General features: G+C 37.0%; 1 protein-coding gene across 2 annotated transcripts in view; it reads right to left on the minus strand.

The window, feature by feature from the left end:
- Window positions 1–25,127, minus strand: part of Exoc6b (exocyst complex component 6B) — a 607,479-nt gene that overhangs the window by 391,806 nt on the left and 190,546 nt on the right. The gene's annotated exons all lie outside the window — the stretch shown is intronic.

Raw genomic sequence — 25,127 nt, forward strand, 5'->3', positions numbered from 1 at the left:
AAACGAACCACACAGAATACTGGTATTAAAAATATAATATCTGAAATTAGGAATTCATTGGATGTTCTAAAAAGCAGAATGAACAAAACAGAAGAAAGCATTATTAAAACTCAAACGAATGCACTGAAGTACATTAAGAAAAGGAAGACTGTTCAGGGCCCAGAATTTTAAGTGTGAGCTAGTCTGGGTCACCAACATAAATGTAAATAAATCTGAGTTCTATTTTTAAAAGAAAAAGAAAGAGACTGATGAAACAATACCTGAAAGTATACTGGATTGTCAAAAGGAACAGATATGAGATGAGGCAGCAACAAAATTGATATACTAGCCAATAATTTCCCCAAAATCTATAAAAGATTAAAAAACCAAAAAACTCATAAAGTCCCAACAAGGATGAAAACTAGCAACACCCTCAACACGCACACACACACACACACACACACTCACACACACACACACACACACACACACACACACACACACGCGCGCATACACAGCCCTAGTCAAATATGCATAAACTCTTCAATAAAGGAAAACCATTAAGAGCAGCTAGAAAAATTACAGCCATTATATTCAGGGAAGAACCATTAGAATACCACTGAGTTATCAGAAATAACAGAGGCAGAAACAAAGGAATAAGTTTAAAGTGAAGGATACAACGCTGGGATTGTGGCTCATCGGTAGAGGGCTCGCCTAGCACGTGTGAGGCCCTGGGTTTGATCCTCAGCACCACATAAAAATAAATAAAATAAAGATATTGTGTCCAACTACAACTAAAAAATAAATATTCTTTTTTTTATTGGTTGTTCACACAACATTACAAAGCTCTTGATATACATTAGATTCAAGTGGGTTATGAACTCCCAACTTTTACCCCAAATGCAGATTGCAGAATCACATCGGTTACACATCCACATTTTTACATAATGCCCTATTAGTAACTGTTGTATTCTGCTACCTTTCCTATCCCCTACTATCCCCCCTCCCCTCCTCTCCCATCTTCTCTCTCTACCCCATCTACTGTAATTCATTTCTCTCCATGTTTATTTTCCCATTCCCCTCACAACCTCTTATATGTAATTTTGTATAGCAATGAGGGTCTCCCTTCATTTCCATGCAATTTCCCTTTTCTCTCCCTTTCCCTCCCATCTCATGTCTCTGTTTAAAGTTAATCTTTTTTTTTTCCTGCTCTTCCTCCCTACTCTGTTCATAGTTGCTCTCATTATATCAAAGAAGACATTTGGTATTTGTTTTTTAGGGATTGACTAGCTTCACTAAGCATAATCTGCTCTAGTGCCATCCATTTCCCTGCAAATTCCATGATTTTGTCATTTTTTAGTGCTGCGTAATATTCCATAGTGTATAAATGCCACATTTTTTTTATCCATTCATCTATTGAAGGGCATCTGGGTTGGTTCCACAGTCTAGCTATTGTGAATTGTGCTGCTATGAACATCGATGTGGCAGCATCCCTGTAGCATGCTCTTTTAAGGTCTTCAGGGAATAGTCCAAGAAGGGCAATAGCAGGGCCAAATGGTGGTTCCATTCCCAGCTTTCCCAGGAATCTCCAAACTGCTTTCCAAATTGGCCGCACCAATTTGCAGTCCCACCAGCAATGCACAAGTGTACCCTTTTCTCCACATCCTCGCCAGCACTTGTTTGACTTCATAATGGCTGCCAATCTTACTGGAGTGAGATGGTATCTTAGGGAGGTTTTAATTTGCATTTCTCTGACTGCTAGAGATGGTGAACATTTTTTCATGTACTTGTTGATTGATTGTATATCCTCCTCTGAGAAGTGTCTGTTCAGGTCCTTGGCCCATTTGTTGATTGGGTTATTTGTTATCTTATTGTCTAATTTTTTGAGTTCTTTGTATACTCTGGATATTAGGGCTCTATCTGAAGTGTGAGGAGTAAAAATTTGTTCCCAGGATGTAGGCTCCCTATTTACCTCTCTTATTGTTTCTCTTGCTGAGAAAAAACTTTTTAGTTTAAGTAAGTCCCATTTGTTGATTCTTCTTATTAACTCTTGTGCTATGGGTGTCCTATTAAGGAATTTGGAGCCCGACCCCACAATATATAGATCGGAGCCAACTTCTTCTTCTATCAGACGCAGAGTCTCTGATTTGATATCAAGCTCCTTGATCCATTTTGGGTTAACTTTTGTGCATGGCGAGAGAAAGGGATTCAGTTTCATTTTGTTGCATATGGATTTCCAGTTTTCCCAGCACCATTTGTTGAAGATGCTATCCTTCCTCCATTGCATGCTTTTAGCCCCTTTATCAAATATAAGATAGTTGTAACTTTGTGGATTAGTCTCTGTGTCCTCTATTCTATACCATTGGTCCACCCGCCTGTTTTGGTACCAGTACCATGCTGTTTTTGTTACTATTGCTCTGTAATATAGTTTGAAATCTGGTATCGCTATACAGCCTGATTCACACTTCCTGCTTAGAATTGCTTTTGCTATTCTGGGTCTTTTATTTTTCCATATGAATTTCATGATTGCTTTATCTATTTCTACAAGAAATGCCATTGGGATTTTGATTGGCATTGCATTAAACCTATAGAGAACTTTTGGTAATATCGCCATTTTGATAATGTTAGTTCTGCCTATCCATGAACAGGGTATATTTTTCCATCTTCTAAGATCTTCTTCTACTTCTCTCTTTAGGGTTCTGTAGTTTTCATTGTATAAATCTTTCACCGCTTTTGTTAGGTTGATTCCCAAGTATTTTATTTTTTTGGAGGATATTGTGAATGGAATGTTTTTCCTCATTTCCGTTTCAGAAGTTTTGTTGCTGATATACAGAAATGCCTTTGATTTATGCGTGTTGATTTTATATCCTGCCACTTTGCTGAATTCATTTATTAGTTCTAGTAGTTTCTTTGTAGACCCTTTTGGGTCTTCTAGGTATAGAATCATGTCATCTGCAAATAGTGATAATTTAAGTTCTTCTTTTCCTATTTTTATGCCTTTAATTTATTTCATCTGTCTAATTGCTCTGGCCAGTGTTTCGAGAACTATATTGAATAGAAGTGGTGATAGAGGGCATCCCTGTCTTGTTCCAGATTTTAGAGGGAATGCCTTCAACTTTTGTCCATTCAGAATGATGCTAGCCTGAGGCTTAGCATAGATAGCTTTTACAATGTCAAGGTAAGTTCCTGTTATCCCTAGTTTTTCAAGTGTTTTGAACATAAAGGGATGCTGTACTTTGTCGAATGCTTTCTCTGCATCTATTGAGATGATCATATGGTTCTTATCTTTAAGTCTATTGATGTGGTGAATAACATTTATTGATTTCCGTATATTGAACCATCCTTGCATCCCAGGGATGAATCCTACTTGATCATGGTGCACAATTTTTTTGATGTGTTTTTGTATTCGATTTGCCAGAATTTTATTGAAGATTTTTGCATCTAGGTTCATTAGAGATATTGGTCTGTAGTTTTCTTTCTTTGAGGTGTCTTTGTCTGGTTTCGGAATCAGGGTGATGTTGGCCTCATAGAATGAATTTGGAAGAGCTTCCTCTTTTTCTATTTCCTGAAATAACTTGAAAAGTATTGGTATTAATTCTTCTTTAAAGGTTTTGTAAAACTCCGCTGTATACACATCCGGTCCTGGGCTTTTCTTGGTTGGTAGTTTTTTGATGGCTTCTTCAATTTCAAAAAATAAATATTCTTAAATAAATAAATAAAGTTAAAGATACATATTTAAATTTCTAGAGTTACCAATGAAGATTGGTATATAGCTAAAAGTTTAGTTATAGCTAAAAATTCAACTGAAAAGATGAAAATGCCCAGTGAATCCAAAAGAGGGCAGGAAAAGAGGGATGAGTGAATAAAGGAAATATAACAAATTTTTAAATAAAACAAAAAATAAAAAGATTAAAATATAACCATATAGCAGAGAAGGTTGACACATGCCTATAAAGCTGAGATGGGAGGATCTCTAGTTCAATGCCATTCTGGGCAACATGGCAAGACCCAGCCCCCAATGAAGGAATGAATAATGCCAACCATATAGAGATTTACAACAATATAAATGAACTAAAAATACCTTTTTTAAAATTATAATCTATTTATTTATTTTAGTTACATATGACAGCGGAATGCATTACAATTCTTATTTCCCATAAAGAGCACAATTGTTCATATCTCTGGTCTAGATAAAGTCTAGAATTGAGTTAATTATAGTGTGCTAATAGTGGTTGCTTAGTTTTGATAAATGTAAGTGTAAAAAGTAAATAACAGGGGAACTGTGTAAAGAATATACAAAAACTTCCCCTATTATCTTTGAAACTTACTTGTAAATCTAAAATTGCTTCATCAAAATTATAATTACACAAATAAATAAAAGATCAAACCAACCATGTATTATTTAATAGTAGAAAAATTGAACACTTATCTCTATGTGAATCCTTCAAAAATACTGAGAAGAATTTTAATGATATGATAAACAGTTATTAGAGAACATGTTAAGTGTAAACGTCACTTAAATAGTATGATCTAAATCTTACAAAAAAGTATACTAGCAATAGTGCACAGAAAATATACAAAATTTTAAAACTATAAATTTTTCACATAATGGTTTTAAAAAATTTCTATCTCAGTACTACAAAAGTGATGAGCACTACTATGTTTTAGATGCAAAAGAATTTGATTCCATACCTCTCCTTTGAGGTTTCTATAAAAATAGCACTGTAAATAAAGCAATGAGGGAGACACTAATACTTGCCTGTCCAGTGTCATTTCTCTCCTTCATCTATACTAACAGAATTCCAATTTTGTTAGGGATACCAATATGCTTAGATAAAAAGCTACATTTAGAAAGGTATACATAAGTCATTGAGGGAGGTTTCTGTGAATGCTCTTTAAATGGAAAGCTGCAGCTCAGCTTATATTCCACTTTGCTTCCTGCCCAACCTTTTCTTGGCATAATAGTAGAGCAAGAACTAGCATTTTGAAAATTATGAGAAGATAAAGCACAATGGTAAAAGCTATATTTGGATTCAGATTTCTGAGCAGAAAGTTAAAAGAATCCTTGGCCCCAGTTGGCACCATGCTTCTGCTTCATGGACCCTGGAATACCTACCTCCATATTTCCCCCTAACAAAAGAAAAATAAACCCTATACTTGTTTAAGCCTCACAGTCTCATCAAATTTTCCCTTCTAAGAACATGTGTACACTACAAATGTCTCAAAATATTTCTTATTGGGTGTCTTAAGAAAGAACAAAATACATTTTTAAGAAGGTCATTCAGCTCAGTAGTATTTGGTATTTTTTAAGCTAAAACAAATGTCAATTTCAATTCCTTGGGATGGCTGGAAGATGAACATTTCCATCATTGTGGGAGGAAGGAGGAAGGACAAAAATCTCAAGAAGTTTTAATGATAATAAAATCAGAGTTAACATTTCAATGTATGTTCTGACTTAATGATCAGTGACTACAGGATAAAACATTATATAGAGTAGGCATTTGCTATGCAGAGGCCAACTGAAGTGAAAAGTGTAATGAAACAAGATACTGTTTTCAAGGAGATCATAATTATTCCTATAAAAGTTTATACACTAGCTGGGCATAGTGGCTGGCACACACCTGTAATACCTATGGATCAGGAGGCTGAGGCAGGAAGATCACAAGTTCAAAGCCAGCTTCAGCAACTTAGTGAGGGCCTAAGCAGCTTAGAGAGACACTGTCTCTAAATAAAATATGAAAAAGGCTGGGAATGAGGTTCATGGTTAAGCGCCCCCAGGTTCAATCCCCAGTACTGGAAAAAAAAAAGTTTATAAACTATCTCTAAAAAATGAAACAAAAAAAAGAAGACAAAAACTACTTGTTATACTCAGTTACAACTAACAATAACAACAACAAAAATCTAGGGTTAAAAACCCAAATATGGAAAATTGAATAAATAATACTATATATTCACTAAACTAGTAAAGAGATTATAAATACGCATTTAAAAGACCAAGGAATGATAAGTGAAAACAATGTGCATAAACACCTTTTAAAAAAATTTTTTGTAGTTGTAGATGGACAGCATGCCTTTATTTTATTTTATTTTATTTTTATTTTTATGTGGTGCTAAGGATCAAACCCAGGGCCTCACACATGCTAGGCAAGCACTCTGACACTGAGCTATAGCCCCAGCCTGTGCATATATTCTTATTTTTTAAAAAATGCATAAAATAGGGATCAGGTGCAACCAGATAAAATATAAATGAGATAATATTTGATCAATTTTTACTTCATATTTCACTATTACTTAAAATTAAATGAAAAAATACATGTGAAACTTGCAAAATTTATTCTGAAATCTTCCCACTGCAAAAACACCTGAAGTACTTACTGTTTATACAGAACCAAGCTCTTGAATTTCAAATTTCACATCTAAGCTTCCATAGAAGTGAAAAAAAAAATTCTAAAAGGTCCATAAATGGGAGCAACAGAGAGTAAAAATATGTTAATGGCATACAGACGAGAGTTAGAAAACCATGACCCACGCACAAGACAAATGTAATCAATAACCTATAAGCTAAAAAGAACTTTTTAAATTTTTAAACTTACAAAATAGTCTTCACAAATGAAAATTTCATGAAATTCAAATTTGTGTCAATAAATGAAATGTTGTGCAACATGGCCCTCTTCGTTCATTCATTTACATATTGTCTATAGCTGTTTTCACATCACAAAAGCAGAGTTGGACAGTTCCAACAGAAACTGTAGGACCTGCAAAGTCTGACACACTTTTCAGAATGACAGTTTGCCAATCCTTGGCTTCGATCTTGTCTTTGTTGTTGCTGCCTGCTTGTCTCTTTTCTTGTTTTACTTTTTTAAATACTAGGGATAGAACCCAGGACCTTGTACATCTGACCACTGACCTACATCCCTAGTCCTAGATCTTGACCTTCACTTTTAAAAATGAATAGAGAAGGTGAAAAGGAAATAAAGCAGAGTAAGTAACTGAATTAGACATGCTAGTATGACAGCACTGACAAAGAAAGACTTAGACATTTAATCAAAAATGATCTGGGGCTGGGGATGTAGCTCAAGCAGTAGCAGGCTCACCTGGCATGTGCGAGGTGCTGGGTTTGATCCTCAGCACCACATAAAAATAAAATAAAGATGTTGTGTCCAACGAAAACTAAAAAATAATTATTAAAAAATTCTCTCTCTCCCTCTCTAAAAAAAAAATTCTGGAAAATACATATCCCACAAAATCATATTGCTTCTACACATGCCTGCTTCTACAATATCTTTATTTTATTTATTTATTTTGCTGTGGTGCTGAGAATTGAACCCAGTGCCTCACATGTGCCAGGCAAGGGCTCTGCCAAGGAGCCCCAACCTCAGTCCTACCAGGGACTTCATGGAGCAGGCAGGGATTAAACAGAGGATCAGGGGAGTTTCTTTTAGCATTTGTGACAATGAACAGTCTGTATATGGGACAGGGTTGAATAAATATCAAACTTTAAAATGGATTCATGTGGCACCTGCAAGCCACGGGCGGGCGGGTCAGGCCCAGCAACCAGCCAAGGGACTGCAGCTACACGCGCCGGCGGGGAACGCGGACCGGACCCACTAGGACAGGTCCGGTGGCGGACAGCTGAGGGCTAGGCCCGTCCCCTCTCCCAGTGTCTGCAGGTAGGAGGGACTGAGAACAGCAGCAGAGCCAGCCCAAAGCCTGCTGAGGGGCGGAACCGGCCCCTCCCCCAGTGCCTGCAAGCGAGGCGCACCTGCAAGCCACGGGCTGGCGGGTCAGGCCCAGCAACCAGCCAAGGGACTGCAGCTACACGTGCCGGCGGGGAACGCGGACCGGACCCACTAGGACAGGTCCGGCGGCGGACGGCTGAGGGCTAGGCCCGTCCCCTCCCCCAGTGTCTGCAGGTAGGAGGGACTGAGAACAGCAGCAGAGCCGGCCCAAAGCCTGCTGAGGGGCGGAACCGGCCCCTCCCCCAGTGCCTGCAAGCGAGGCGCACCTGCAAGCCACGGGCGGGCGGGTCAGGCCCAGCAACCAGCCAAGGGACTGCAGCTACACGTGCCGGCGGGGAACGCGGACCGGACCCACTAGGACAGGTCCGGCGGCGGACGGCTGAGGGCTAGGCCCGTCCCCTCCCCCAGTGTCTGCAGGTAGGCGGGACTGTGAACAGGAGCAGAGCGGGCCCAAAGCCTGCTGAGGGGCGGAACCGGCCTCTCCCCCAGTGCCTGCAAGCGAGGCGAACCTGCAACCCATCGGGAGGTTAGGCCCAGCAACCTATGGAGTGACACAGGTGCCCCTGGCGCCTGCTGGGTAGGTAGACCTTTGACCGACCAGCAAAGCAGACCTAGGGCCTGCCAGCATGGTAGACGGATCACACTAATTGGAGGAGGATCACAGCCACTACCTGCCCTGCAAGGGTGATTTTTCAACTATACAAGAGCAATATAAATAAATAGAGGGGGAAAATATCAAAGACACAACAATTTCACCAAGCAGAAAGAAACGCCAGCAGTATGAAACGACAAGGAAAGAAAGGACCACAGGCAATGCAGGTCAACTCAACTTTAGAAGAGGTAATAGCTGCAACAGATGGAATGTCAGATAGAGAGCTCAGGACATACATGCTTCAGATGATCTGGAGTCTCAAGGAAGACATGAGACAGCAAAATCAGACAATGAAAGATCACATTGACAAACAAATCCAGGAAGTTAAAGATCAATTTCACAGGGAGATAGAGGTAATAAAAAACAAACAAATAGAAATACTAGGAATGCAGGAAACAATAAACCAACTTAAAAACTCAATTGAGAATACTACCAGCAGAGTGGATCACTTAGAAGATAGAACATCAGATAATGAAGACAGAGTATTTCAACTTGAAAAGAACATAGATAGCTCAGCAAGTCTACTAAGAAACCATGAGCAGAACATTCAAGAGCTATGGGATAATATCAAAAGACCTAACTTAAGAGTCATTGGGATACAGGAAGGCACAGAGCTCCAAACCAAAGGATTAAGCAATCTATTCAGTGAAATAATACAAGAAAACTTCCCAGACTTGAAGAATGAGACAGAATCTCAAATCCTAGAAGCCTACAGGACGCCGAATGTGCAAAATCATAAGAGATCCACACCAAGACACATTATAATGAAGATGTCCAACATACAGAACAAGGAGAGAATTTTAAAAGCTACAAGGGAAAGGAAGCAGATTACATTTAGGGGTAAACCAATCAGAATAACAGCTGATCTCTCAACACAGACTCTAAAAGCTAGAAGATCCTGGAATAACATATTTCAAACGCTTAAAGAAAATGGATTCCAACCAAGAATCTTGTATCCGGCGAAATTAAGCTTCAGGTTAGAAGATGAAATTAAAACCTTCCACGATAAACAAAAGTTAAAAGAATTCGCAGCTAGAAAACCATCTCTTCAAAAAATCCTTGGCAAAACATTACAGGAAGAGGAAATGGAAAATAACATTGATAACCAACAATGGGAGGTAGGACAGTAAAGGGGGGAAAGTAGTCAAAGAGGATAACAAATCAGGTTTAGTAACATCAATAAACAAATATGGATAGAAGAACAAACCATATCTCAATAATAACCCTAAATGTTAATGGCTTAAACTCACCAATTAAGAGACACAGGCTAGTAGAATGGATCACAAAACAAGACCCAACAATATGCTGTCTACAGGAGACGCATTTGATAGGAAAAGATGTACATAGACTGAAGGTGAAAGGTTGGGAAAAATCATATCACTCATATGGACCACGGAAACAAGCAGGAGTGTCCATACTCATATCTAATAAAATAGATTTCAAGCCAAAGCTAATCAAAAGGGATAAAGAAGGACACTTCATACTGCTCAAGGGAACCATACACCAACAAGACATAACAATCATAAATATATATGCCCCAAATAATGGAGCAGCCATGTTCATCAAGCAAACTCTTCTCAAGTTCAAGAGTCTAATAGACCACCATACAGTAATCATGGGAGACTTCAACACACCTCTCTCACCACTGGACAGATCTTCCAAACAAAAGTTAAATAAGGAAACTATAGAACTCAATAACACAATTAACAACCTAGACTTAATTGACATATATAGACTATACCACCCAACATCAAGTAGCTACACTTTTTTCTCAGCAGCACATGGAACCTTCTCAAAAATAGACCATATACTATGTCACAGGGCAACTCTTAGACAATACAAAGAGGTAGAGATAATACCATGCATCTTGTCTGATCATAATGGAATGAAACTGAAAATCAATGATAAAAGAAGAAAGGAAAAATCAAACATCACCTGGAGAATGAACAATAGGTTGCTGAGTGATCAATGGGCTTTAGAAGACATCAAGGAGGAAATTAAAAAATTCCTAGAGTTAAATGAAAACACAGACGAAGAGAAGAAGAGAGAGAACCCAAATTACTAGCATACGCGATGAAAAAGGCAATATCACAACAGACACTTCAGAAATACAGAAGATAATCAGAAACTACTTTGAATCCTTATACTCCAATAAAATAGAAGATAGTGAAGGCATAGATAAATTCCTTGAGTCTTATGATCTGCCTAGATTGAGCCAGGAGGATATAGACAACCTAAACAGACCAATAACAATAGAGGAAATAGAAGAAACCATCAAAAGACTACCAACTAAGAAAAGCCCAGGACCGGATGGATATACAGCAGAGTTTTACAAAACCTTTAAAGAGGAACTAACACCAATACTTTTCAAGCTATTTCAGGAAATAGAAAAGGAGGGAGAACTTCCAAATTCGTTCTACGAGGCCAACATCACCCTGATTCCGAAACCAGACAAAGACACTTCAAAGAAAGAAAACTACAGACCAATATCTCTAATGAACCTTGATGCAAAAATCCTCAATAAAATTCTGGCGAATCGGATTCAAATACATATCAAAAAAATTATACACCATGATCAAGTAGGATTCATCCCTGGTATGCAAGGTTGGTTCAATATACGGAAAACAATAAATGTTATCCACCACATCAATAGACTTAAAAATAAGAACCATATGATCATATCGATAGATGCAGAAAAAGCTTTCGACAAAGTACAGCATCCCTTTATGTTCAAAACTCTAGAAAAATTAGGGATAACTGGATCATACCTCAACATTGTAAAAGCAATCTATGATAAGCCACAGGCCAGCATCATTCTGAATGGAGAAAAATTGAAGGCATTCCCTCTAAGATCTGGTACAAGACAGGGATGCCCTCTCTCACCACTTCTGTTCAACATAGTCCTCGAAATACTGGCCAGAGCAATTAGGCAGACGAAAGAAATTAAAGGCATAAAAATAGGAAAAGAAGAACTTAAATTATCACTATTTGCAGATGATATGATTCTATACCTAGCAGACCCAAAAGGGTCTACAAAGAAGCTATTAGAGCTAATAAATGAATTCAGCAAAGTGGCAGGATATAAGATCAACACGCATAAATCAAAGGCATTCCTGTATATCAGCGACAGAGCCTCTGAAACGGAAATGAGGACAACTACTCCATTCACAATATCCCCCCAAAAAATAAAATACTTGGGAATCAACCTAACAAAAGAGGTGAAAGATTTATACAATGAAAATTACAGAACCCTAAAGAAAGACATAGAAGAAGACCTTAGAAGATGGAAAAATATACCCTGCTCATGGATAGGCAGAACTAACATCATCAAAATGGCGATATTACCAAAAGTCCTATATAAGTTCAATGCAATGCCAATCAAAATCCCAACAGCATATCTTGTAGAAATCGATAAAAGAATCATGAAATTCATATGGAACAATAAGAGACCCAGAATAGCAAAAACAATACTAAGCAGGAAGTGTGAATCAGGCGGTATAGCGATACCAGACTTCAAACTATACTACAGAGCAATAGTAACAAAAACAGCATGGTACTGGTACCAAAACAGGCGGGTGGACCAATGGTACAGAATAGAGGACACAGTAACCAATCCACAAAACTACAACTATCTTATTTTTGATAAAGGGGCTAAAAGCATGCAATGGAGGAAGGATAGCATCTTCAACAAATGGTGCTGGGAAAACTGGAAATCCATTTGTACCAAAATGAATCTGAATCCCTATCTCTCGCCGTGCACAAAAGTTAACTCAAAATGGATCAAGGAGCTTGATATTAAATCAGAGACATGGCATCTGATAGAAGAAAAAGTTGGTTATGATCTACACGCGGTGGGATCGGGCTCCAAATTCCTCAATAGGACACCCATAGCGCTAGAGTTAACAAATAGAATCAACAAATGGGACTTACTCAAACTAAAAAGTTTTTTCTCAGCAAAAGAAACAATAAGAGAGATAAACAGGGAGCCTACATCCTGGGAACAAATCTTTACTCCACACACTTCAGATAGAGCCCTAATAACCAGAATATACAAAGAACTCAAAAAATTAGACAATAAGATAACAAATAACCCAATCAATAAATGGGCCAAGGACCTGAACAGACACTTCTCAGAGGAGGACATACAATCAATCAACAAGTACATGAAAAAATGCTCACCATCGCTAGTAGTCAGAGAAATGCAAATCAAAACTACCCTAAGATACCATCTCACTCCAGTAAGACTGGCAGCCATTAGGAAGTCAAACAACAATAAGTGCTGGAGAGGATGCGGGGAAAAGGGCACTCTTGTTCATTGCTGGTGGGACTGCAAATTGGTGCAGCCAATTTGGAAAGCAGTATGGAGATTTCTTGGAAAGCTGGGAATGGAACCACCATTCGACCCAGCTATTCCCCTTCTCGGTCTATTCCCTAAAGCCCTAACAAGAGCATGCTACAGGGACACTGCTACATCGATGTTCATAGCAGCTCAATTCACGATAGCAAGACTGTGGAACCAGCCTAGATGCCCTTCAATAGATGAATGGATAAAAAAAATGTGGCATTTATATACTATGGAGTATTACTCTGCATTAAAAAATGACAAAATCATAGAATTTGGAGGGAAATGGATGGCATTAGAGCAGATTATGCTAAGTGAAGCTAGTCAATCTTTAAAAAACAAATTCCAAATGACTCCTTTGATATAAGGAGAGTGAACAAGGACAGGGTAGGGACGAAGAGCTTGAGAAGAAGATTTACATTAAACAGGGATGAGAGGTGGGAGGGAAAGGGAGTGAGAAGGGAAAGTGCATGGAAATGGAAGGCGATCCTCAGGGTTATAAAAAATGTCATATAAGAGGAAAGGAGGGGTAAGACAAGATAATACAAATGGAAGAAATGATTTACAGTAGAAGGGGTAGAGAGAGAAAAGGGGAGGGGAGGGGAGGCGAGGGGAGGGGAGGGAGGTTAGTAGAGAATAGGACAGACAGCAGAATACATCAGACACTAGAAAGGCAATATGTCAATCAATGGAAGGGAAACTGATGTGATACAGCAATTTGTATACGGGGTAAAAGCGGGAGTTCATAATCCATGTGAATCAACCATGTAATATGATGTATTAAGAACTATGTAATGTTATGAACGACCAATAAAAAAAAAAATAAAAAAAAATAAAAAAAAAATAAAAAAAAATAAAAAAAAAGAAAAAAAAATAAATAAAAAGGCATTGCAAGAAAAAAAAAAAAAAATGGATTCATGTAATCAGTGTCCCCCATCCCCTAAATATCTTACTGAATCCAATACATGTTTTCTAAGAAGGACCATAAGCATCCACAAATAAAGCTCCAAAGAAAATGAATTAGCACCAAGAACAATAATAAATCACAATAGTAATTATATTTGTAGTAATAAATAACTAGGTACCAAAACCACCACTTAGCTTAAAATAAGAAAAAATAATAGCTAAAATATTAAAAATAGCTACGTCAAAAGCAATGAAATGCTAATAAACTATTGTGGAAAAACAGGGACAAATTCCAGATGGGGGAATATATACTCAAAGAAATAAGGAGAATATGAGAGTACTAAAACTGATTTTGAATTTAGGGCATTTGCCAATTACAATCCATGAACTTGGGGTTCCATATGGTAGCCCAAAGGGCAAGGAGGACAGAAGTCAAGGCTCAAGTCTATTCCAAGATAAAGAATATTATAGGAAACTGTCTCCCATATAAAGCTTCAATGTACTACACCTTAGAGATAAGTCCTATAGTTTGAATGCATCTTCCAGAATTTCATATGCCTTGATGTGGCAGTATTGGGAAGTAAAACCTAGTGAGAGTTGATATAGTTATGTAAAAGATATTTTCAAAATAGAGGATTGACTGTCTACAGAGCAAGATGTTATAAAAGTAAGTTTGGCTTCCTGGGCTTTCTCTTGTTTCCACTCTAGCCAAGTGATCACTTCTGCATTTCTACCAAAACTGGGAAGCTGCATGAGACACTCATCAGATGTAGCCACTCAATCTTGGACTTTTCAGTCTCCAGAACCATGAGCCAAAATAAACCTCTTCGGAAAGAGGTTTAATAAATTAACCAGTCTCTGAAATAACAGAAGACAAAGATCATAAGACTGCATCATTCCTATATCATATATAACCAGAGGGGAGTCTTAAAAAAAAGTTGCTTTGGTGCAGAACAAAACAGAATGTTAAAATAAACAAACAAAAAGAAAAAAAAAAGAAAAACCACAACAAGAATCTGGAAGGGCTATAGTCTTAGTGAAGACTTTAAAAGCTTGGGAGCCATGACTTAGATGGCCCATGTGATTTCGGTTTAAAAAAATCCCTTACTGGTAGTGTTCCTAGACACCTAACAGAAGCAAATAAAATTCATCTCTAAGAGGAAGGAACTTCCACCCTAGGCCTTTGGGAATACATACACAGACAATTTTCAACCACGATAGAATCAACGAAAACTTAGGCACAAATGAAAACCAAAATGAGTACCAACAAGCAGAAAATACCCATGAAGACTAGATTTTAGAATTAATAGGGACAGATATTACAACTATTTTTATTCCTTTTTAGAAATGAAATTGTTGGAAATATCTCCTGAAATTGGAAACTATTTGAGGAAGTAGAAATTCTACAAATGAATTATATAACTGAAGTTTAAAATTCAATGTATGTCATTAATAGAACATAACAAAAGAAATAACTAATAGAAAATACAGCAGAAGAATTATATAGAATGAGTTACAGAGCAAAATGATGAAAAATATAGAACAGCAATTAACAAGACAAGCAGGTTACAGTGAAATTCATCTAATATGCATCTAATTAACATTCTGGAAAGAGAATGGATAAAGACTGAAGTACAAGTAATATTTAAAGAAATAATGGCTGAGAATTTTCCATAACTAATGAAAGATAGAAATCCTTAAATTCAAGAAGCCAACAGTATAAATTAAAAAAATCTACTCCCAGACATGTAACAACAAAGCTGCTGAAAACTAAAAACATGGAGAAATGTTAAAAGCAGACAGGGGAGAGGGAAGAAAAAAAGATAAATTACAATCAAAGTAGCTATAGTAGTTTGAGAGCTGACTTAAATCCTACAAAAATGGAAGCTAGAAGACAGTAGGACAAAATGTGTAATGTACTAGAAAACAGCTGCAAGACCCAATTATAGATCTACTTTCAAGAATAAGGGCTTAAAAAAACCAAACTCAACAAAATGATAATATTACAGGCAGACATTCATTAAGGGAAATTCTAAAAGACAAACTTCAGACTAAAGGAAAGTTATCACAAATGGAAGGTCTGAGGTGGAAGAAAAGAAGATACAATTCAGGCAAACAAACCTATCATTGATTATATACTACAATAATGGCATATTGAATTATTAATAAATCAGGTGGGCAATTAGGTGTTGTAAGGTTCTTATTCTGGAAGAGGGCAAAACTTTTAATTAATATTAGAATTTCAGAAGTGTTTGAATTTCTAAGGTAAGCTCTAATACAATAGAAAGTGTGTGTAGTTTTCAAAATTGTAGGACATTGAGGGATAGGATGATAGACTCAATTTTAAAAATCAATCCAAAAAGAGATTTAAAAAAAGGTGAAGAAAATTGAAGAGTCAAAAAGAGATACAAAGCTCAAATTAAGATAAGAGATGCAAATTCAAATATATACTAGCAAATTAAATATAAATGGGGAAAATGCTTCATTAGAAAATATAGTCATTGAAGACAAAAGATTGAGTAGTAGAGGAAGGGTAGATTTCCAGTTGCTCCATCACCTGGGATTTAAGCAGCAGGACTAATGCTTCCAGAGAGGTGGGTGATGGGGAATTCACCAGATCTCAATATTGGAATCACAAAGACAGAAATTTAGAGATTTTGAACATAAGACATTAAGGAATTCCATGGAAATCAGCCACACTGCAGGTACACCATGGAAGGAAGGGTCAACCCAAACAGAAAAAAAATAAAATTGTGAGGCTAATTTGGGACATGGGGACCCATGGGACAGAGAGAGGTGCGGTGTGAATTGGAGTGGCCGGAGAAACGCAGCAGCAGATGTGTGGGATACTTGGCACTGCTAGCACTACTCTGTGGGATCATGGGGAGGTGTCGTGGGGAGATCAGGGTACACTTCAGGTACCGCTTTGTGCTTGGGGAGCCAGGGAGTTCACTGCAGCATTAGCTGACTGTTCTGCACGCTCCTGCTGTGAGAGCTAGAGTCCTGCTGGTGGGGCACAACTGAGGCGGACACAGAGGGGACTGCGACCAGGAGGACTCAGTCTGGGGATATGGAGAAGAGTGCTTCTTGCTTTCCCTTTGGGTTTGGTGGGTTGCATTAGCCTGGGAGATCCCAGAAGCTGGAGAGGTGGGCATATTTCAGTAGGGTTTTGATCCTGGGAAGACCACCTTTGTGGGAAGTCAGTGTATGAGGATAGTGGAAAATAGGTTGCTTTGCCCAAGCAGCGGAGTTCTTAGGATGCTCCACCCCACCTCACCCCAGCCAGACCCAGAAGGTCAGCAGAGAGGGCATCGGCCCAGCAATAGGATGAGTGGAGGGATTCTCTTTAGAGCAAGATACCTCAGGACAAAGCTAGAAAGATTGGTGAGAATTAAACCTAAACATGCCTAATCTTGACGTTTACAACTCCACCCTGGGAGGGATTCTACCTACTTTGAAGGGACAAAACTCCAGTTGTCACTACTTCCTATTCTGTCCTAACTTAAACTGGGGAGAAGCAAAGCTGAGAGCCAATACATGGAGCTCCATCCAGTTCCAGGCCACACCAGCTGACAGCTTAGTAAGCAACTCAGACCCGGTTTAACACCCCAGGCCTCTGTTCTAAGGGGTACATCCCCAAGAAGAAATGGAAATTTTTTCTTTTCCTTTTATTTTGTCCTTTTTTCATCAATCATGAGTGGGTGGGTACCAGTAATGTTGACTGGCTCATGGATATACATACATATATACACATTTTCATTTTTTTCTCTTCATTTTGACCACATCTTTTTCCCTCCTTTTTTTTAACTTTTTATTTTTCTTTCCTCAACTGGTTGTTATTTCACCTTGTTTTGACCTTAAGAGGGGGAAGGCTTTTTTGTTTATGTGTTTTGATATAAATTTTTGTTTGTTTGGTTTGGCTCATGTTTTTATTTCTGTTACTCCTCTCCTCTCTATCTTTCAATAGCCAAATTCGCTTATTCTTTCTCTCATTATTTTATTACTTTTGGGTTATTTTTTACTCCTTCCTTCATTATAGCCATCATTTGGCTACCGGTCTCCTGCTATAGCTTTGTTCACCTTTTAAATAGTTTTAAACTTTCTTTTACCTTCCTACCCCATTTTCTCTTCTTTTAGTGAATTGTAATTTTACTCTCTTTAAGAATAATTTAGTTTATATAATTACTGCCCCCACCATTCGTGTTATTGTTGTTATTGGTATGAGGGAGGCATAGTGGACATCTGTTGTTTATTTTAATGCTAGAGATGGTTCACAGCTGTTTGAAGTTCAGCCAATCATGGCTATTGTTAAATGCAGACACCACCATTCCTCTTTGTGCGGTAATTAATGGTGTAAATGCCATTTTAGACACTGTCATTTATTCTAATGCTGTACATTGATCACTATGGTTGTTCCTATTGCCTGTTTCCCTTTTCATTGAGAGGGGCTGAAAGGCGACTGGTATACTAGGAGTTCACAGGGTAGAGAGTCATGCGAAACTACACTCACAGTTCAGCAAAGAGACAGCACATCTTTATCCACACACAAACGAACCCGCCTAAAGCTTTCACAATTTTTAACATACAAAATAGAAGGAGGGAAAAAAAAACCAACAATGACTAAGCCCCAAGTAGGTCTCTCTACTCTTACAGGGGAAAAAAAAAAAAAAAAAACAGAGAGAAACTTCAAAAAGAAAGGCACAGAAAAGACCACGGTGTTCCAGAAACTCAAGAGTAAATGAATTTAGCAGTTCTGCAATGGCAAATTAAGATAAAATGGTGATTGAAACAAACACTTGGATCATTCTGAGCCTATGTGCTGGAGCTAAGAGATGCCAACACAGAACTTCTTATAAAAGAGACAAGTACACACCAAAGGACATCATCACGAAAGAGGAAGAAGAATCCATCTCAAAAGATGTACAAGACCCAAGAAAACATGAGGAAACAAACAAGTCCCTCCCCCACCCAAAAGTTACAATCCCCCAACAGAGCAATAAGCAAACATGAAGAAATGAAATTCCAGAGATAGATTTTTAAATGATTATTAAAATGATTAATAAACTAAAAGAAAATCCAAGAAACAAGGGAATTAAGTAAAAAAGCAATTACAGGAGGTGAAAGATCATTGCAATAAAGAAATTGAGATTCTGAAAAGACACAAATCAGGATTCCTGGAAATGAAAGACACAACAAATCAAATCAAAAATTCATATGAAAGTATCACCAATAGATTATAATACATAGAAAACAGAACCTGAAATCTCAAAGACAGGGCATTTGAGCTGTAACACGCAAACATTAAGGTCGGGAGAAGACACATGATCAGGACTAGGGACATAGCTCAGCTGATAGAGTGCTTGCCTAGCATACACAAGGCCCTGGGTTCAATCTCCTACACACACACACACACACACACACACACACACACACACAAAGAAGACCATAATCAGAACATACAAGACTTCTGGGCATTAAGTAATCAAACTTCAGAATCATCAGAATAGACGGGATCATTAAAATATAAGCTAAATGGGGCTGGGGATGTGGCTCAAGCAGTAGTGCGCTCGCCTGGCATGCACGGGGTGCTGGGTTCGATCCTCAGCACCACATAAAAATAAAATAAAGATGTTGTGTCCACTGAAAACTAAAAAATAAATATTTAAAAAATTTTCTCATATATATATATAGTATTAAGAACCTTCTTGGTGAAATAATAGCAGAAAATTTTCCTATTCTTAGCTGAGTTCTACCAGACCTTTAAAGAAAAACGAATACCAATCCTCTTCAAATTATTCCATGAAATGGGAAATTCACTCTTTTTTTATTTGTTCTAATTAATTATACATGACAGTAGAATGCATTTTGACACATCATACATAAATATAAAATGAAATATAACTTCTCATTTGTCCGGTTGTACATAATGTAGAGTGATACAGGTCATGTAATCATATATGCACATAGGGTAATACTGTCCAATTCATTCTACCAAACTCATTCTTGAAGCCAGTATCACCCTGATACCAAAACCAGATAAAGACACATCAAAGAGAAAAAACTATAGTCCAATATCCCTAATGAACACAGATGTAAAAATCCTTAATAAATATTGAAAACTGTATTCAAAAAGATAGTACACCATTATCAAGTTGAATTCATCCACAGGATAGCAAGGTCAGTTAAATATACATAAATCAATAAATGGAACTCATCACATAAATAGAATAAAAAAGACCAAAAAAACACACGATCATCTCAATAGCTGCAGAAAAGTCCTTTGACAAAATCCAGCACCTATTCATGTTCAAAACATTGGAGAAACTAAGAATAGAAGGAACTAACCTCAATAACATAAAGGTTATATTTGACAAACTCAATCCTTCTAAATGGAGAAAAATTAAAAACATAAAGAAGGATGTCCACACTCATCCCCCTATTCAAATATAGTTCTTGAAACTCTAATAAAAGCAACTGAGTAAGAGAAAGAAATTAAAAGTACATAGATAAGAAGTCAGAACATGACCATCTACCTAGAGGTCACAAAAAACTCCACTGGAAGACTTTTAGATATGAATAACAAATTCATCAAAGTACCAGGATAAAAAAAATCAACAATCAAAAAATGACTCTGTCTGATAATCCAATAATGAATCTACTAAAGAAGAAACCAAGAAAACTATTCTATTCAAAAAAAAACCCAAAAAATTAATAAATAAAATACTTGTGAATAAACATAACTAAGGAGGTGAAAAGACCTCTCCAATGAAGAAAGCCAAGCACAGTGGTATACATCTGTAATCCCAAACTGCTGGAGAGGCTGAGGCAGGAAGATCACAAGTTCAAAGCCAACTTCAGCAACTTTGTGAGGCCCTAAGCAACTTAGGGAGACCCTATCTCAAAATGAAAAGTAAAAAGCGTTGGGGATATGGCTCAGTAGTTAAGTACCCCTGGATTCAAACCCTGGTATCAAAAACAAATAAACACTAAAGAAAGAAATCAAAGACCTTAACAAGATGTACATATCTATAAATACACATGCACAGGTAGGATTAATATCATCAAAATGACCATATTAACAAAAGCAGTCTACAGATTGCAATCCCCATCAAAATAGCAATGACATTCTTCACAGACCTAGAAAAAATAGTCCTAAAAGTTATATGGACAATAAAAGACACAGAAGAATAGCCAAAAAAAATCCTGAGCTACAAGAGTGAGGCTAAAGGCAAACTACACTACGGAGCTATAGTAACAAAAACAGCATAGTATTGGCATAAAAACAGAATACAGACCAATGGAATATGCTAGAAGAGAAGACACAGGAACAAATCCACATGAATGTAGTCATCTGATCCTTTGAAAAAGTGCCAAAAGCATACACGAGGAAAAAGGATGACATTTACAACAAATGATGCTAGGAAAATGAATACTCATATGTAGAGGAATAAAACAAAAGCCCTCCCTCTCACCCCGCATAAAAATCAACTAAAAGTGGATCAAACACCTGGGATTATGACTAGAAACACTGAAACAATTTGAAGGAAACATAGGGGTAACACTCTATCTAACACATTGGTGCCGGCAGGTACCAACCTCTGTGTGTGTGTGTGTGTGTGTGTGTGTGTGTGTGTGTGTGCGCGCGCGCTGAGGACTGGTTTCAGGAGCACTTAATTAAACACTGAACCACATCCCCAGCTTTTTTTTTTTTTTTTTTTTTTTAATTTACAGACAGGGTCTCACTGAGTTGCTTAGGGCTTCACTAAGTTGCTGAGAACTTCACTAAGTTGTCTTGAATTTCCAAATTCTCCTGCCTCAACCTCCCGAGCTGCTGGGATTTCGGGCATGTGCCTCCATACCCGGCTAAGGCACCAACTCCTAAAGTTCAAAAAATAAAACCAAGAATCAATGGGAGGGATAGCATTAAATTTAAAAACTTCTGCAAAGCAAGGGAAAGAATTAAGAATATGAAGAGAGATCCTACAGAATGGGAAAAAATGGCAAGCTACAATTCTGACAAGGGATAATTACTAAAGTATATAAACAAATAAAAACACACACACCAAAAAAACCAATAGCCCACCCAATAATTGGGCAAAATACCTAAAGAGACATTTCTTCCCAAAAGAAGAAATAGTGATGGCCAACAAATATATAAAAAAATGTTCAACATCCTTAACAATCAGGGAGACACAAATGAAAACTATACTGAAATTTCATATTGCATCCGAATAGAATACAAATAACATCAAGAACACAAATAACAACAGTTGCTGACGAGGATGATCATGGAACCAGTCTGGGTGCTCAGCAATAAACTAATATTCAAAGAAAATGTGGCATATACACACAAGGGAGTTCTATTCAGTCATAAAGAAGGATGACATCTTCTATTAATTTGCTGGTAAGTGGATGGAAGTGGGGAACATCTTGCTAAGTTAAATAAGCAAGACTCAGGAAGTCAAGGATCAAATGCTTTCGCTCATTGGAAGATAGAGAGAAAAACAGAATTTTAAAGAGGAATCTCATAAAAATAGAAAGGAGATCAGTAGAGTAAAAACAGGAGACCAAGGGGAAGAGAGAAGGAAGGGAAAGGAAAAGAACAAATTATGGTAGCTCCACATATGAATACACGACAATGCATACCAACTTTATATAAAACTATAATGCATCAATTGAAAATAAATAAATTAAAGATTAGAAGAAGAGAGGAAGGGGATCAGAGAGACAGAGGAGGGGAGGGAACAGGGTAGTACTGGGAATAAAATGGAGAAAACTATGTTATGTGCATTTATGAATCTGTTAAAATCAACCCCACTATTATTAAGTCTGTTAAAATCAACCCTATGTATATCTATAATGCACTAAAAAATAAATAAATAAAGATAGTCACACTGGATTGCTTTAGAGGTCTAGCCATATACTATTTAAAAAAGAAACATTAAAAATATTTTAAATAAAATTAAAATACGGGCAAAAATACAACATGAAACACTAACAAAAAATGCTAATATAGCTCTTTTAATCTTATACAAGATATCAAGCAAGAGTATTAGATCATTTAGAGGTAAAGACCACCTTATAAGACGGAAAGCTTAAACATAAATAAAACAAAACATGATAGTGCAGTAATATATGTAAGTGTGTGTGTGTGTGTGTGTGTGTGTGTGCGCGCGCGCGCGCCATATTGTGTGGACTGAACCCGTGGGTGCTTTGCCACTGAGCTACATAGTCCTTTTCATCTTGAGAAAGGATATTGCTAGGTTTCCACGCTGGCCTCTAACTATCCTCCTGCCTCGGCCTCCCAAGTAGTATACATCACTACTATGGTGTGCATCACTGCGGCTGGCTTATATATAACTTCATATACCAAACCATGCTATCCTACTTTCAGGTCATCATCTTGCCTCTCTCTCTCTCAGGTTATCATCTTGTCTGTCTGTCTGTCTCTCTCTCTCTCTCTCTCTCTCTCACATTTCCAGGCCTGTGCCATGTTCAAATGCCCATTTGTAGCTGAATGGATAAGCACATCACGGTATTTTCTTAGAGTAACAAAAATGAATGAGCTACAAAGCCAATGATTTGTAGCAACACAATGTTGAATGTAAAACGTCAGCCTCAGATATGTTACATATTTATACACATCAAAAACAAGAAAAGCTAAATAATATATTATATATGAGTACAGACACAACTATAAAAAGGGAAAAAAAATAGAACAAAATGAAGCATCCTGGTTGTTTCTGGTAGGGAAGACTATAGGGACACTATGAAGCTGGAGCAACCCCCTGGGTTTCTAGTCCATTAATCATGTCTACCATGAGCTGGGGAGGACTGCAAAGATGTTCACTTTTATTTCATGCTTTATAACTTTTACATATTATATATTTGAATGTAGTAAAGATTTTATGATAGATGGAAAATATAAATACTAAACTATGTCTAATAGTCTATTCATAAGTATGATGTCAATGTTCTTATTAATGTGCTTATATATCTTTTTTCAAAAGAATTAAATCTATTAAAATACTAATAATATCTTTATGGATGATACAGAATTAATAGTGTATATTTTATTCTTTGTCCTTTTAGCATTTTCCAAGTTCTCTAAAAAGAATATATATTACTTTTATAATGGGGGGGAGGAGTTAGTTTCTATAAAATTAAAAATAGAAGCAAGGACTCAAAGCAAATGTTTGGAAAATTTCTGGCTTTATTATTTACAACTGATTTTAATAAAAAATATGGATGTAATTTTAAAAAATAACAACAACACTTTCATGTTTTAAATAAGGAAAGTCCCAATAATGTAGTCTTTGGGGCACTTTAGAAAAACAGTAGAATACTGAAATGGTCACAGTGTTCTCAGGCCAAGAGCCCCATCAAAAACCAAAAGATGTGGGTAACAAACTATTCCAAATATCCATAGTGAAAATTGGATGTAGAAAAATATGTTCTTAACTTTTACTTCTGTTGATGATAAAACCAAAAGCATATGACCCAAAAAGTACATTGTGTGAATTGATCATTAACTGTCTACAGATGTTATGTAGCACTACTGACCATTTCCATGCAAGACAAGGTCAAAAAACAGGTAGGTAACTTGGATAGCTAAAGTATTCTCAAGACATAAAAGGTGAAACAGAAGTTGATATTCTGTTTTCCTTCTCTTTATTCCTGGGGTATTTTATACTCTCACAATTATAAAAGGGGATGAAATCACAGAAATAATCATTTTGGTGTCTGTTATTTTAAGAAGAGCAAGGCTGAGAAAAAAATAGGTAAAGTATAAAGAACAAGACAGCAATACTGCAAATACAATACAAAGTCAACTGTGGGTGAAAACAGAGGTTAAATTAAGATCTCTACTTGCACCTACCGTTAACAGATCTAAGCACTCAGCTAGTTCCTCATACTTTCAAAATATTTAACAAGTATTCCCTGAACAGCTGATTCTGTTGGCATTTTTCATAATTTCAATCTACACTGCCAAGTAATAACCACAAGTGATGGTAGGGAAAATATATCCAAAAGTTAAAATAATGCCACTGAAGTCATAAGTCAAGGGGAAAACCAGAATCTAATATACTAGAGCTCCCCTGATCCACAGTTTCACTTTCTGTGGTTTCAGTTACCCAAGGTCAACTGTAGTCTGAATATATTACATGGAAAATTCCAGAAATAATTCACAGGTTTTAAATTATATTCCATTCTGAATAGTTTGATGAAACCTCATGCAATCCACCTGGAATATGAATCAACTATCCATCTATCCAACATAGCCATGTTATCATATGCTACCTACCTATCAGTTACTTAATATCTGTCTCAAATGACTGTTGGGATATCCTGCTTGTATTCAAGTAAACCTTATTTCATTTAATAATGACCCCAAAACATAAGATTAGTGACACTGGCCATTCAGATATGCCAAAAGAGAAGCCATAAAATACTTTTTAAGTTGAAAGATTAAAGTTCCCAACTTAAACAAAGAAAAAATATCCTATGT

This window comes from Urocitellus parryii, chromosome 12 (assembly GCF_045843805.1).
Source record: "Urocitellus parryii isolate mUroPar1 chromosome 12, mUroPar1.hap1, whole genome shotgun sequence".
Lineage (NCBI taxonomy): Eukaryota > Metazoa > Chordata > Mammalia > Rodentia > Sciuridae > Urocitellus > Urocitellus parryii.